Source organism: Pseudorca crassidens, chromosome 2 (genome assembly GCF_039906515.1).
Source record: "Pseudorca crassidens isolate mPseCra1 chromosome 2, mPseCra1.hap1, whole genome shotgun sequence".
NCBI lineage: Eukaryota > Metazoa > Chordata > Mammalia > Artiodactyla > Delphinidae > Pseudorca > Pseudorca crassidens.
The window spans coordinates 31,809,389-31,821,714 of NC_090297.1; the positions used below are offsets into that span (position 1 = coordinate 31,809,389).

The following is a 12,326-nucleotide window of genomic DNA, read 5'->3' on the forward strand; positions in this document are numbered from 1 at the left end:
GACCAGTCTTCCCTCCTGGGGCCTCAGGCCAGCCTGCTCCCCAACCCCACATCATCCCTAGGGCCAGCCATGCCGACTCTGAGTACTTCACACACGTTCCCTTGTCTCTTGGACATCACACCAGCCCCGAGTGGCCGGCATTCTCCTGGCCTCACTGCTGCGTGTTCTGACAGCCACAGCTGGCCACCAGTGAGAGGGACACCTCTGTTAAGTAGTGAGGGCCCCAGCCAGGAATACTGCAGCAGTGGACCCCAGCCACGGGAGTGGGCCCCAGCCAGCCCAAGGGGATGAAGCCCCACCTGAAGGCAGAGAGCCAGGCTGGCACAAGGCGGCAGAGGGAGGCCTGGCCTCCATCCCTCCGCAGGAACTGACCTGGGGGCACTGGGGCCAGCAGGCTGCCCCACCCCACCCCCGACTCAACCTGATCTCAGCCCAAAATGAGACAAAGGCTGAGGGAACCAGCCCAGCACAGCAGTTTCTGAATGCTGAGACTCGATCCAGACAGCCACTCGCAGGCGGCAGGGGAGCAGGTGGCAGCCCTGGACAAGGTTTCTGGTGACTGAGCACCTGACGGGGCTCAGCCTCGGCACAGCGGGTTGCTGCGAGGTGGCCTGGCTGGTGTGGGTGACAGGCGAGCCTAGAGCAAGTGACAGACCACAGCGTCGGAGCGCAACTTCCAGGTGGGACTGTGGGCGGGGCAGGAACCACCTCTGGCTTCTTGTATCTCCCCGGCACCAAGCTCACGGCCTGGCAAAAGAAGGGTCCTGGACTCTGCTGTAATACAATTCTGACTGTTGGTTCACCGAATGAACAATAAGTGAACGGGCCGCTGAGACGGGCCACTGTGCCCATTAGACTCAAGACCAGCAGGTGTGAGGGCAGGAACAGGGCCTGGCTCAGCCACCTCGCCCGCCTGGCAGCAGGTCAGAGACAGGACACAGAGGCACTGCTGCAGCAGCTCTGACCTCAGCTGCCCTGCAGGTCTGGCAAGGGTGTGCCTTCTGGGCCAGCCTGGAGAGGAGGGAAGCAGCACGGGAGGGACTACGGTCTGTCATCCGTTGCAGCAGGACAGGTCAGTCACAGGTGCAACCTCTGAAAACACCTGGGACCTGGCTGCGTGGCAGCAGTACAAGAACTAGGATTAATTTTACCGGAAGACACAGCCAAGATCCACACAGGCGGGCCCAGGAGAGGCCCTGGCCTGGAAAGGGCACGCACAGCCGTCCACGGTGGGGAGGGCAGCACCCTGGCCCACGGCCCCACTTGGGGAAGAGCCAGAGGCGGCCCAGGCCGTGCCTGCAGAGGAGCTGCCCCACGCTGACCCCAAGGAAGGGCCAGGACACAAAGCCCTGCTTGCTGCAAACGGGACACCTTGGCTGCCGGTTCCCCGGGCTGACAGCTGCCCTCTCACACGTACTCCCCACAGTCGGAGATGATGACCTTCTGCTTGGGTTTCCCGTCCTTGCTGCCCTGGGCCTTTGCAAGCAAAACAGAAGAGGAGGAATCAGAGGGAGGGAGGGTGGAGAGGAAAGGGCAGCTCAGGATACCCGCCCCACCCCCTGCCCCCCCACCCCCAGCAGCAGCAGCCGTGGCCTCTCTCTCCAGGCCCCAGAGCCCCCACTCCTGCCTTCCCACACGGCTGTGTGTCGGGGGGCCCGGGCGGCTGCCCACCTCAATCTGCCGCAAGACGTCCAGGCCTTCCGTGATCTCCCCAAATACCACGTGCTTGCCGTCCAGCCAATCCGTCTTATCACGTCAGGAAGAACTGGGAGCCATTGGTGTTTGGGCCAGAGTTGGCCATGGAGAGCAGGCCTGGGGGAGAGAACGACCACATCGACCCCCTCCACCCTGCTCCCGGCCCTCAGGACGTCTGGTAGTAGAGGGAGGAGCGTAAATGCTGCTGGGATGTCTGGCCCTCAGAGGATGTCTGTGCACACTGCTGTCAGCCTTTCAGACAGGCAGGCTCAGACTCTGGGATGTACAGAGTCTTGGATGCCTTGTCTTCCACTCAACTGATAGTCAATGAAACGCTAAGCATGGTTGTTTCGATCATTTTATACTAGTTTGTCCTTTCATTAATTCATTCAACAAATACTTATTACTTCATAACCAGGCACCTGTTGAACCCTGGGGACACTGGTCCCAGGCCTGGTGGAGCCCACAGTCTAGCGGAAAAGAGTCACTCACAAGTTAAATATTGATTCATCTCAGGAATGCAAGCTTGGTTTAATATCCAGAAACCAATGTAATAAACCGTATCAATAGAATAAAGAACAAAACCCACATAATAATCTCAATAGATGCAGGAAAAAAATCCAACACCTTTTCATAAGAACACCCAACAAACGAGGAACAAAAGGGAACTTCCTTAATCTGATAAAGGATATCTACAAAAAAACACACAGTTTTCCAATTCTAGGTATATACTTAAGAGAAATAAATACACATGCCCACACAAAAACGTATATATGAATGTTCACAGCAGCATCATAATAGCCAAAAATTAGAAACAACCCAAATGTCCATCAACTTATGAATACACTGTGGTATACCCATAAGTGGAATATTAATTGGCAATAAAAAAAGAATGAAATACTGATACACACTATATTGTAGATGAACATTTTTTAAAACATTATGGTAAATGAAAGAAGCCAGTCACAAAAGCCTACAATTTTATGATTGTGTTTACATGAAATGCCCATCATAGGCAAATCCACAAAGAAGATCAGTGTTTGCCTAGGGCTGGGGGCAAGGGGATCAGGGAATGCCTGCTGAAGAGTGTGGGGCTTCTTTTTGGAGGTGATGAAAACATTCTAAAATTCCATGTGGGGATGGCTACATGACTATGTGAATTATTAGAAACCACTGAAATGTATACTTTATTTTTATTTTTTGGCCACACCATGCAGCATGCGGGATCTTAGTTCTCCAACCAGGGATCGAACTCACACACCCTGCATTGGGAGCACGGAGTCTTTAACCACTGGACCGCCAGGGAAGTCCTGAAATGTATACTTTAAATGGGTGAACTGAATGGTACGTGAATTCTATCTCAATGAAACTGTTAAAAAATAAAGATAATTATGCTCTGAAATAGTGAAGCCTAGTGGCAGAGATGTTTGCTCAGTGAATGAGAGCACAAAAGACAGTCACCTCAGACAGACACACACACACTGGTGACAGTATCACAGAAGGCTTTCTGGAGGAAGTGACGTCCCAGTTTAGTCTAAAAGGCCCAGGTTTGGCAGGGGCTGATGGAGTGTAGCATGAGGAGCTGCAGTTCATCTGTGGCAATAAGAAACTCCACCCCTCGTGGCTGGGCCTCTAAAACGCGTGCTCCCTTCAAATGGGGACTGAGTCCCACTCTACTTTCAGGCCGGAGTTGATCAGGGTGCCTGACACATAATGGACTGGCCCTGTGAATATCTATTTTAAATATTTAAATATTTACCGCAGGTTTACTGTGTGTCAGACACTGTTCCAGAATACAATGGTGAACGAGAAAGACTAAGTCCTGCCCTCATGAGGCTGACATTCTCAGGAGACATAAGACAATAATTAAGTAAAAGAGTAAATTTATAATATGATTTCAGATAACCAGTGCGTGAAGAAAAATGAAGCTGATTAAAAAGAAGAGCAAGACGGTAGGAAAGCCCATTTTAGAGAGGCAAGGGCAGGCTTCTTGGGCTAGACGACCTGTGGGCGATGCCCAGAGGACATGAGGGGCGAAGCCTGTGGGTGCTGGCGGAGGAAGCCTCCAGGAGAGGAGCCAGCACCTGCCACGGCCCTGTGGGGAGTGAGCTCTGGGTGTCTGAGGAACAGCCAGACTGCAGTGGGGGCAGAGAGGGTGAGCAGCACAGTCCATGAGCTTGGAGAGGGGCCAGGACGCAGGGCAACCGGCCTGTAGGACCAGATGCTACACGAGATGCGCCACGGGGGGGCTGTCAGCAGGAGAGCAATGTGATGAGAGTTACTCTTAACAAGGACTGCTCTGACCACCTTGCAGAGATTAGACTCTGCGGGGGAAGAGGCAAGAGTGGAAGGAGGGAGACGAGCTCGGGGACGCTGGTGGTGGTGGAGGAAGGTGAAGAGCAGCTGCACCAGGAGGTGAACTGAAGGCAGATGCACCTGCCATCCAGGCAACAGAGGAGGGGGGCAAGGATGAGTCCTAAGCTTCTGACCAAGCAGCCGGGTAGATGGTGGCTGAAACAGGGGAGTTGAGGAGGGAGCGCTCGGGGCTGAAGAGCAAGAGCTGCTTGGGCACGTGAGGTCTGCGACCCCGCTGGGATGTCCAGGGAAGACAGCAGCGGGAGAGCAGCAGCGAGACATACACGGGGGCGAGATAAATTCAGCAGACATGAGGGAAAGCCCCGGGACGGGACAGGATTGTCTAGGGCAGTGACTCTAAATAGGGTAATGCTGCCCCCTCGAGGCTATTTGGAAAGTTCAAGGCATGGTTTTGGTTGTCAGTAATACTGGGGAGGAAGCAGGCATGTCCTGCAATGTCCCACCTAATGAAGAATTATTCTAAATCCTCTTAGACTTTCAGTGCCCAGACAAACATTCATGCAGATGACAAATATCTGTTTATAATGATCTAAGCCTAGAACCTAACTCCATTTTACATGTAAATCCAAAGATTTATTATGTAGAATTTTTTCAGAAATGGACCTACCACATAAACTGAGGGAATAGTCACATTTTTTTGTTCAGAATATTACCAAGAGATTTTCACTGTTTCAGAAAATCATGTTGCCGTGACTCTGGTGACATGCCATGCCAGTGTCAGTCAGTCCATGTTGCTAACCTGCTCCAGGCAGAAGTTCATGTGTTTGAATATTCCATACATGCAGTTGTGTCCAAGCATCTAAATACCAAAATGCATATTATTTTATTCTAAATTACTTTCCTTTATGTTATAATACTGCTTTTTAAAAATTAGGTATTGACAGGATATATTAGCTGTGACTTTCATTTCAGCATATAGTGAAGTATCAGTTCTTAGAGGTGGGCACGAGAACCGTTAAGTAAAGAGTAAGTGTAGACAGAGAAGAAAAACCAGGGCTGAGCTTTGAGTCCCTCTAGCAACTTGGAGGTGGGGAGGAGGAGAAAGGAAAGGGGACTGAAGACGAGCAGCCTATGAGGCACAAAGAGAACGGAAGATGAGGTGTTCTGCCAGCAAGTGAAGAAAGGGGTTCAGGAAGGGCGTGATTCATAGTATCAAGTGCTACTGAGAGGTGGAAAAAGAGGGCCGAGGCTTGGCTGCTGGCAAGATGGAGGCTGTTGGCATATTCAACAAGAGCAAGGCGTGGTGGGGAAGGAAGTCTCACTGGAGGGGGCTGAGGAAAGAAACAGAAGCCATGAGCTTACACAACTCTTAAGAAGTTTTGCTAAAAAGGGACCAGAGAATTAATGTGGCAGCTGGAGGGGGAACACAGGGTCGAGGGAGAGTTATTTTATTTCTTTAAAGGCTGGCAGCACTGCAGCATGAGGGGGACTGGAGGAGGCAGTAAAGGGAGGGGAGGACCCAGGGTCTGATGGGAACTGAGAAGAGAGGACAGCACATCTTTCTCATTGTTCCTACTGCTCAGTGAGATAAGAAGCAAGATCATTAGCTGGGAGGGAGAGTGGAGGGGGCAACGCTGGAGATCTGAGGATCGAGGAAAAGGAGTGTTTTCTTCTCAGACTGTGGATGAGGATCAATCAGCGATCTGCGAGGACTGCTGGGCTGTGCTCCTCAACCTGAAGGGGACCCGGTGCGTGGGCACATGGGAGTTTTGTACCAGGTGAGCAGGAGAGAGCAAGCAAAAGGCAGTGTAGCTGGAAGGCAAGAGTGAGGGAAGCACAGCTGGTGACGAGCCCGGGAAATGAGGAGGCAGACGCAAACAAACGTCAGTGTTTTGGGGGTGGGGGAGGGGAGGGGTTGGACCACGACTGTGTGAGCAGATGATACATTTCAACTATAAATACCTCAGAAAGGACATTACTGTGACCACGATGAAACCTGAATATGCCCTGTAGGTGACAGTATTGTATCAGTGTTAATTTTCTGCGTTTGATAACTATATATTGTGGTAATACTAAAAATGCCCTTGTTCTTAGGAAATAACACAATGAGGTATTTAGTGGTGAAAGTGTGTGAGGTCTCTGACTTACTCTCAAATGGCTGCTCCCAAATAGACATTGTCTATAAATATATACAGAAAGAGACTAGAATAAGTGGGGAACGATGGTCACCAGCAAACAACTGGTGATGTGGGTGAACGGCATATAAAAGGTTTACAGGCAGGGGCTCCTTGTTCTGTTCTGGTAAATTTTTGGTAAACTTGAAATTATATAAAATAAAAAGTTACAAAAACAGTAACAACACATCATTGTAGCAGCAGGACCAGGCTATACACCTTTTCCTCTTAAAAGGAGGCAAGCATGAACTTGAGTAAGTCAAAATAAAAAACAAAAAAACCTTTAGAAGCCTAAAGCTCTAGCCAGGCTGAATGCCTCTCCTCCGTTCACTGGGTGGCAGTCTGGAGACCAGAACCACAGCCCATCACTCCCCCCGCACAGTCACCTGGCCCCAGCCCGGCCCGCCGATCACCACCCACCGATGGGGTCCCCACCTGGTCCCATGTGTTTGAGGATGAAGTTTTCATCATCAAACTTTCCCATAGATAGACTTGCCCCTGGTGCTGCTGTGGTTGGTGAAATCGCCGCCCTGGCACATGAACTGGGGGATGATGTGGTGGAAGCTGCTGCCCTTGAAGCCAAAGCCCTTCTCATGGGTGCACAGGCAGCGGAAATTCTCCGGGGCCGAGAAAGGAAAAGGTGCCGGGGTTAAAAATATCTAACTGGAGAGTTAAACCTCCAGCTCTCAGAATCTGAGAAAGTATATATTACCTTCACTTGAAGTAAACGTTTACTAGTGGTATAGCACACAAAGAGACTGAACAGACCAGGGGAATAGAACAGACAGTCCAGAAACAGACCAAGGTACATATAATTCAGTATTTCATAAAAGCTGTCATCTTAAAATCGTTGGGGCAAAAATGGACATTTTCTAAAATGGTGCTGGGACATATGAACAAACATTTGAAAAAAGGTGAAGCTGGATTTACAACTTACCTCACTGCAAGAATAAACTCCAAATGGATCAGATATCTAAATGTAAAGAAAAAATTAATTATCGGTACTAGAGGACAACGTGGGTTGGATTCTTCTATAACCTGGGTGTAAGGAAGGACTTTCCAACTATCACTCAAAACCCAGGGGCAATTAAAAAAAAAAATTCAACAACTTTTGCATGGCAAAAAAACTATAAACAAAGTAAAAACAACAACAAAAAATGACAAACTGGGAGAAATATTCATTGGCAACGTATATCACAGAAAATCTAATATCCCCATATATGAAGAACTCTTAAAAAGTGGAAGGAAAAACAAGATCAAACTTAACAGAAAAAGCGACAGAAGACATAAAAAAATCATTTTGGGGGGACAGTTTTTGTTATAAGTCATTAAATATATAAAAAGATATTCTTTGACAACCATAATAAGAAAAACATAAATTAAAACTATCAATACTTTGAGACACCATTTCTTGCCTATCAGACTAGCCAAAATTCAAAAACTTAAAAACACAATCTGTGAGTGAAGCCAGGGAAACAGGTATTCCCACACATTACTAGAGGGAATGCAAAATGATACCTCTTTGTAGGAGAATTTGGCAATATCTAACAAAACTACTTGTGCATTTACCCTTTGACCCAGTAACCCTACTTTTAGGAATGACCCTGAAGATATACCTCCAATGATATGAAATCCACATACACATTATTTGTAACCGCAGTATAATGGAAACAACCTAAATGCCCAAGCACCAGAATCTTGCTGAATAAACTATGGTATGTCCACCTTGTGAAGTATTATGAACAAGAATAGGAGATCTCTGTGAACTGATACGGAGTGATTTCCAGGATATGTTGTTTAGTGAGAAAAGCAAAGTGCAAAAGAGAATACACAATGTGCTACATGCTGTGAAAGAAGGAAGGAAATAAGGAAATACTCCTATATCTGTTCATTTTTGCAAAAGGAAACAAAAGGAGGATCAACCAGGAACTAATGAAATTGGTTACTCATAGAAGATGGGTGGGAATAGGGGCAGAGGGAGTGGGAGGGAGTGACACAACTCCATGTGTGCCTCTTGGTATAGTTTTGATTTCTGAAGCCTGTCAGTGTTTATTCAAAAAATAAAACTAAATCAATAAGGCCGGGGGTGGGGGTGGAACCCCTAAAACGGAACACAAAGAGAAACAAGTGAGAACTTAAGTTAAATGGATAACTTAGCCATACAGAAGAAAGGAATCTAAGAACTCTTTGAACACAGTATTTGGACCCTTTACAGACTGAAGAAAAAGAACTGCAAAAAAACTGTTTGTTGGTAGTGGTACAAATGTAGCAATTCTGAAACTATTTTGTACTGTAGGATTGAACAGTATGTGAATATACTGATGTTATTGGGAGCCAAGGCTCTCGCTGTGGGAGAAAGGTGATATAAATATGTAGTATTAGACAGAAATTAGAGTATCAGTATGAATTCATGACTTAAAGATACACACACACACACACACACTTCCTACTGGAAGGCTGAAAGGGCCTAGGCTCAGTGACACCCCAGAAGCAGTGTACCTCCTCAGGATCCAGATCTTGATTTCTAATTATTATTTCCTACTAAAAGGAACAGGAGCTTCTTGGAGAAATGGCTGATTCCAGGGTCAGAGCAGAGACAGTACCAGATAAGCCCAGATCTTTTTATCGCACCAGAAAGTAAGGAAATGCTCAAAAAATGAGTGTCAAATGGATATAGGAGCAGACTTGAGGGGGCTCCTGATGGCCAAACTTAGGACAGTCTGAGCAACTGACAAGTGAGTGAGTGTAACGGAGTAGAACATGAATAAAAAGACTCATGAGTGCACACGAACACACGGACCTACTAACGCAAAACAAATAAAGGGGGAAGGAAGAAGAGAAAGCTCTTATTCATAGCAGATGGCTAATTAGAATAAATGTAGAAATGCTAATGTTTTTAATACAGAGGGAGCAATAATTAGAAAATTACCATCACGGTAATAATTGACTTAGTCTAGAATCAAAAACAGAATACCAAAAATCACAAGGTAAAAAGTCTTAAATGTCTCCTTAAAAGTCACTTATCAATTACAAAGGGGAATAAAAGTACCTTGTGAGTGGGAAAAACCGGCAGACACAACCTTAACCAAGTAACCCTCACCAGTAATGGAAAAATAGACATAAGTGACAGGGAGACAGACATGTCACTTCTGGAGTATTGCAAAGAATACCAAAAATAACCTGAATCTAATGAGGAAACAAACTCAAATGAGGAACATTCTATAAAACAACTGGCCTGGAGTCTTCAAAAACGACAATGTCATAAAAGACAAAGGCTGAGGAACAGTTCCAGATTAAAGGAGATTAAACTGACACAACAAACACAGTACATGATTCTACATTAGTGGGAGAAAGGTTTCTATGAAGGACGGTACTAGGATATCAGAAATGATATCCTGGGGACTTCCCTGGCGGTCCAGTGGTTAAGACTCCGTGCTCCCAGTGCAGGGGGCACAGGTTTGATCCCTGGTCAGGGAACTAAGATCCTGCATGCTGAATGGCTCGGCCAAAAAAAAAAAAAAAAAAGATTTCCTGTAAGGACAGCCCTAAATCAGTGCTCATTAGCGAGTGCTATGTCCCTGGGGGTCCAGGAACCAAGAAGTAGAAGCTGGAGTGGTCCTGGTTACCATCACTCCTGTTACTTTCCATCCCTGCAACTCAAGCCTCTGTGGGTCTAGAGGTCCTGGTTCCTAGTGGGCACACCTTCACCAGTGGAGACAACCAGACTCCCATTACACTTTAAGCTATGCCACTGGGTGATCACTTCAGGCTCCTTGTGCCAGGTGACAAGCAGGTAAGAAAAGGAGTCATCATCTTGGCGAGATTCTTGACCTTGGTCTTTAGGAGGTAGGTCTGCTGTTACACAACAGGTCTGGTCAGAATATGTTTGGGGGACCCATGGGACCTCTCTTGTACTCCCCTGCCCAATCTTGATGGGCAGCCATGGCCTGGGAAGGGCACAATGACCAGGAGCTCAAATCCCCTTGGAAAAAGGTCTAGGTCACCTCATCAGGTAAGCCATGTAGACAAGCAGAGAAGCCAGCTGAGGTGAGGGTGAGAGGAATCTGGAATAAAGTAGAGGAGGGAGATGACAAGTATCGTTTGTGGTTCTGAGACCAAGAGCAGCAATGGATTATAGTTCCATTAACATTCCTCTAGAAATTTCCCCAGAAAAAGAGACCAACCAGAGTCCTGGAGGAGCCGTTCCTGGGTGAAGTAAGCGGATCTGAGTTGCCAGATGGGTGGACTGCAATGGATGCTGAGGTTAAGCCCACAGATCCTCTCCAAGACCAAGACGTGCATTCCCTCACCCCCTCACCTCCCAGGAGTGTTGGATGCTACCAGCCCCAGGATGGGTCCCATTCAGGAAATGCCTTTGGCCAAAGAGAGCTGCCTCACCACTCCTGGGAATCAGCCAGAATTCATGACTGGTCCATATGAGGGTACAACAGCCTGGCCCCCTGGCCTAAAATTCAGAGCTGGACATTCTGGAGGGATATCCAAGCTCCCAAACTCCCCATGGGATCAGCTGAGGTCTCTGTGTGACTGCAAGGCTGGTCAATTACTCTATTTTTGCCCCATCTACTCCACTCATTCTCTTACAGAAGTTGTTCCTGAGATCACTCCCCAATAAACTTCCTGCGTCCACCTCTCCATGAGTCTGTTTCCCAGAAAAACTGACCTATAACAGCCAAAAACTGAGAAAAATCAAGTAGCAGTAACATGAATATATTTTTCAGAGATAGAGCAATAAAAGTCAAAATAATCACCTAAAGGAAAAGAATGTTGCCTCTGGCAGGGCAGAAAAATTATGACGATGGGGGAGCAGAAGAATGTCACGTTTTGTAACAAACTCCAAAGAACAATTTTCTTTAAACTGTATGCAATTATGACTTTGATAAGCATTAAAAAAAAAAAAAAAAAAAAGCTAGATTGAAACAAACAAAACCAGGATCATGGGTAAAAAGAGTAATTATGAATATTTAAGGAAATAGGCAACGTACAACAACTGTCAATAGTAGTTACCTCTGTGAGATGGGCTGGAGATAGTGAGGAGAAAAATTTTAGCTTTTAATTTATAACTTAAAAATTGTAACCTTCCAGGGGAGAAACCTGGCAGAGATCTCCTTAACCAAGTGGTCAAAGTTAACATCACAAACATTGGAACTGACCTCGAGTACTTCCTCATATGATGCACTAACAAGGAAACAACGTTCTTCTGAGGTATTCCTGCCGAAACACATAATCTAAATCTAATCATGCGGAAGTACCAGGCAAAGACAAACCAAGAAACAATCTTAGAAACAACTGGCCTGTCTCTTCAAAGATGTCAAGATCAAGAAAGACAATAAAAAACTGAGAAACTGTTAGAAATAAAAGGAGACTAAAGAGACCCCCCACACACTAAATGCAATGTGTGACTCCTTGTCAAGGAACAGAAATTGTTAACATTACTATAAAGAACAATATTGGGATAAGTGATGAAATTTGAATATGACCTGAAGATTAGTTAATAGTGTTATACTGATGTTAAATTTCCTGATTTTGATAGCTGTACTATGATTATGTAAGAGAATATTCTTGTTCTTAGGAAATTCATACTGAAGAATGATGTATGTCTTCAACTTCCTCTCAACTAGGATGGGGGTAAAAAAAATACACGTATGTATGTATGTATATAAACAAAATGATAAAGCGTAAGGGCAAAAAAGTAAATTAATCAACAGTTAAAGGATATATGAGAGTTCCTTGTACTATTCGTATAGAATTCTTATTCTATCTGTAAGTTTGAAAATATATCAAAACAAAATTATTTTTAAAAACCCCAATAAAATCAAATGGGAGAGTAATTAAAACAAATCACAAAACTTTCAACTGCTTACTCTTTCTAACAGTCCTAAGCCTTTATGGAATTTCAAAAATGCCTGTTCTGGGAGTTCCCTGGCGGTCCAGTGGTTAGGACTCCATGCTTCCACTGCAGGGAGCATGCGTCCAATCCCTGGTCAGGGAACTAAGATCCCACAAGCCATGTGGCGTGGCAAAAAAAAGAAAGAAAAGCCTGTTCTGCCTCATTTGTCACTAGATGCTGAGATCTAAGATGCCTCAGATAGACTCAGGTAGAAATAGTCAAGGGCCCAGGAG

At 46.1% G+C, this 12,326-nt stretch overlaps 1 pseudogene; it reads right to left on the reverse strand.

Annotated features, from left to right (window-relative positions):
* Positions 1 to 1,045: 1,045 nt before the first annotated feature.
* Positions 1,046 to 6,806, reverse strand: LOC137218550 (peptidyl-prolyl cis-trans isomerase E-like; annotated as a pseudogene).
* Positions 6,807 to 12,326: the final 5,520 nt, after the last annotated feature.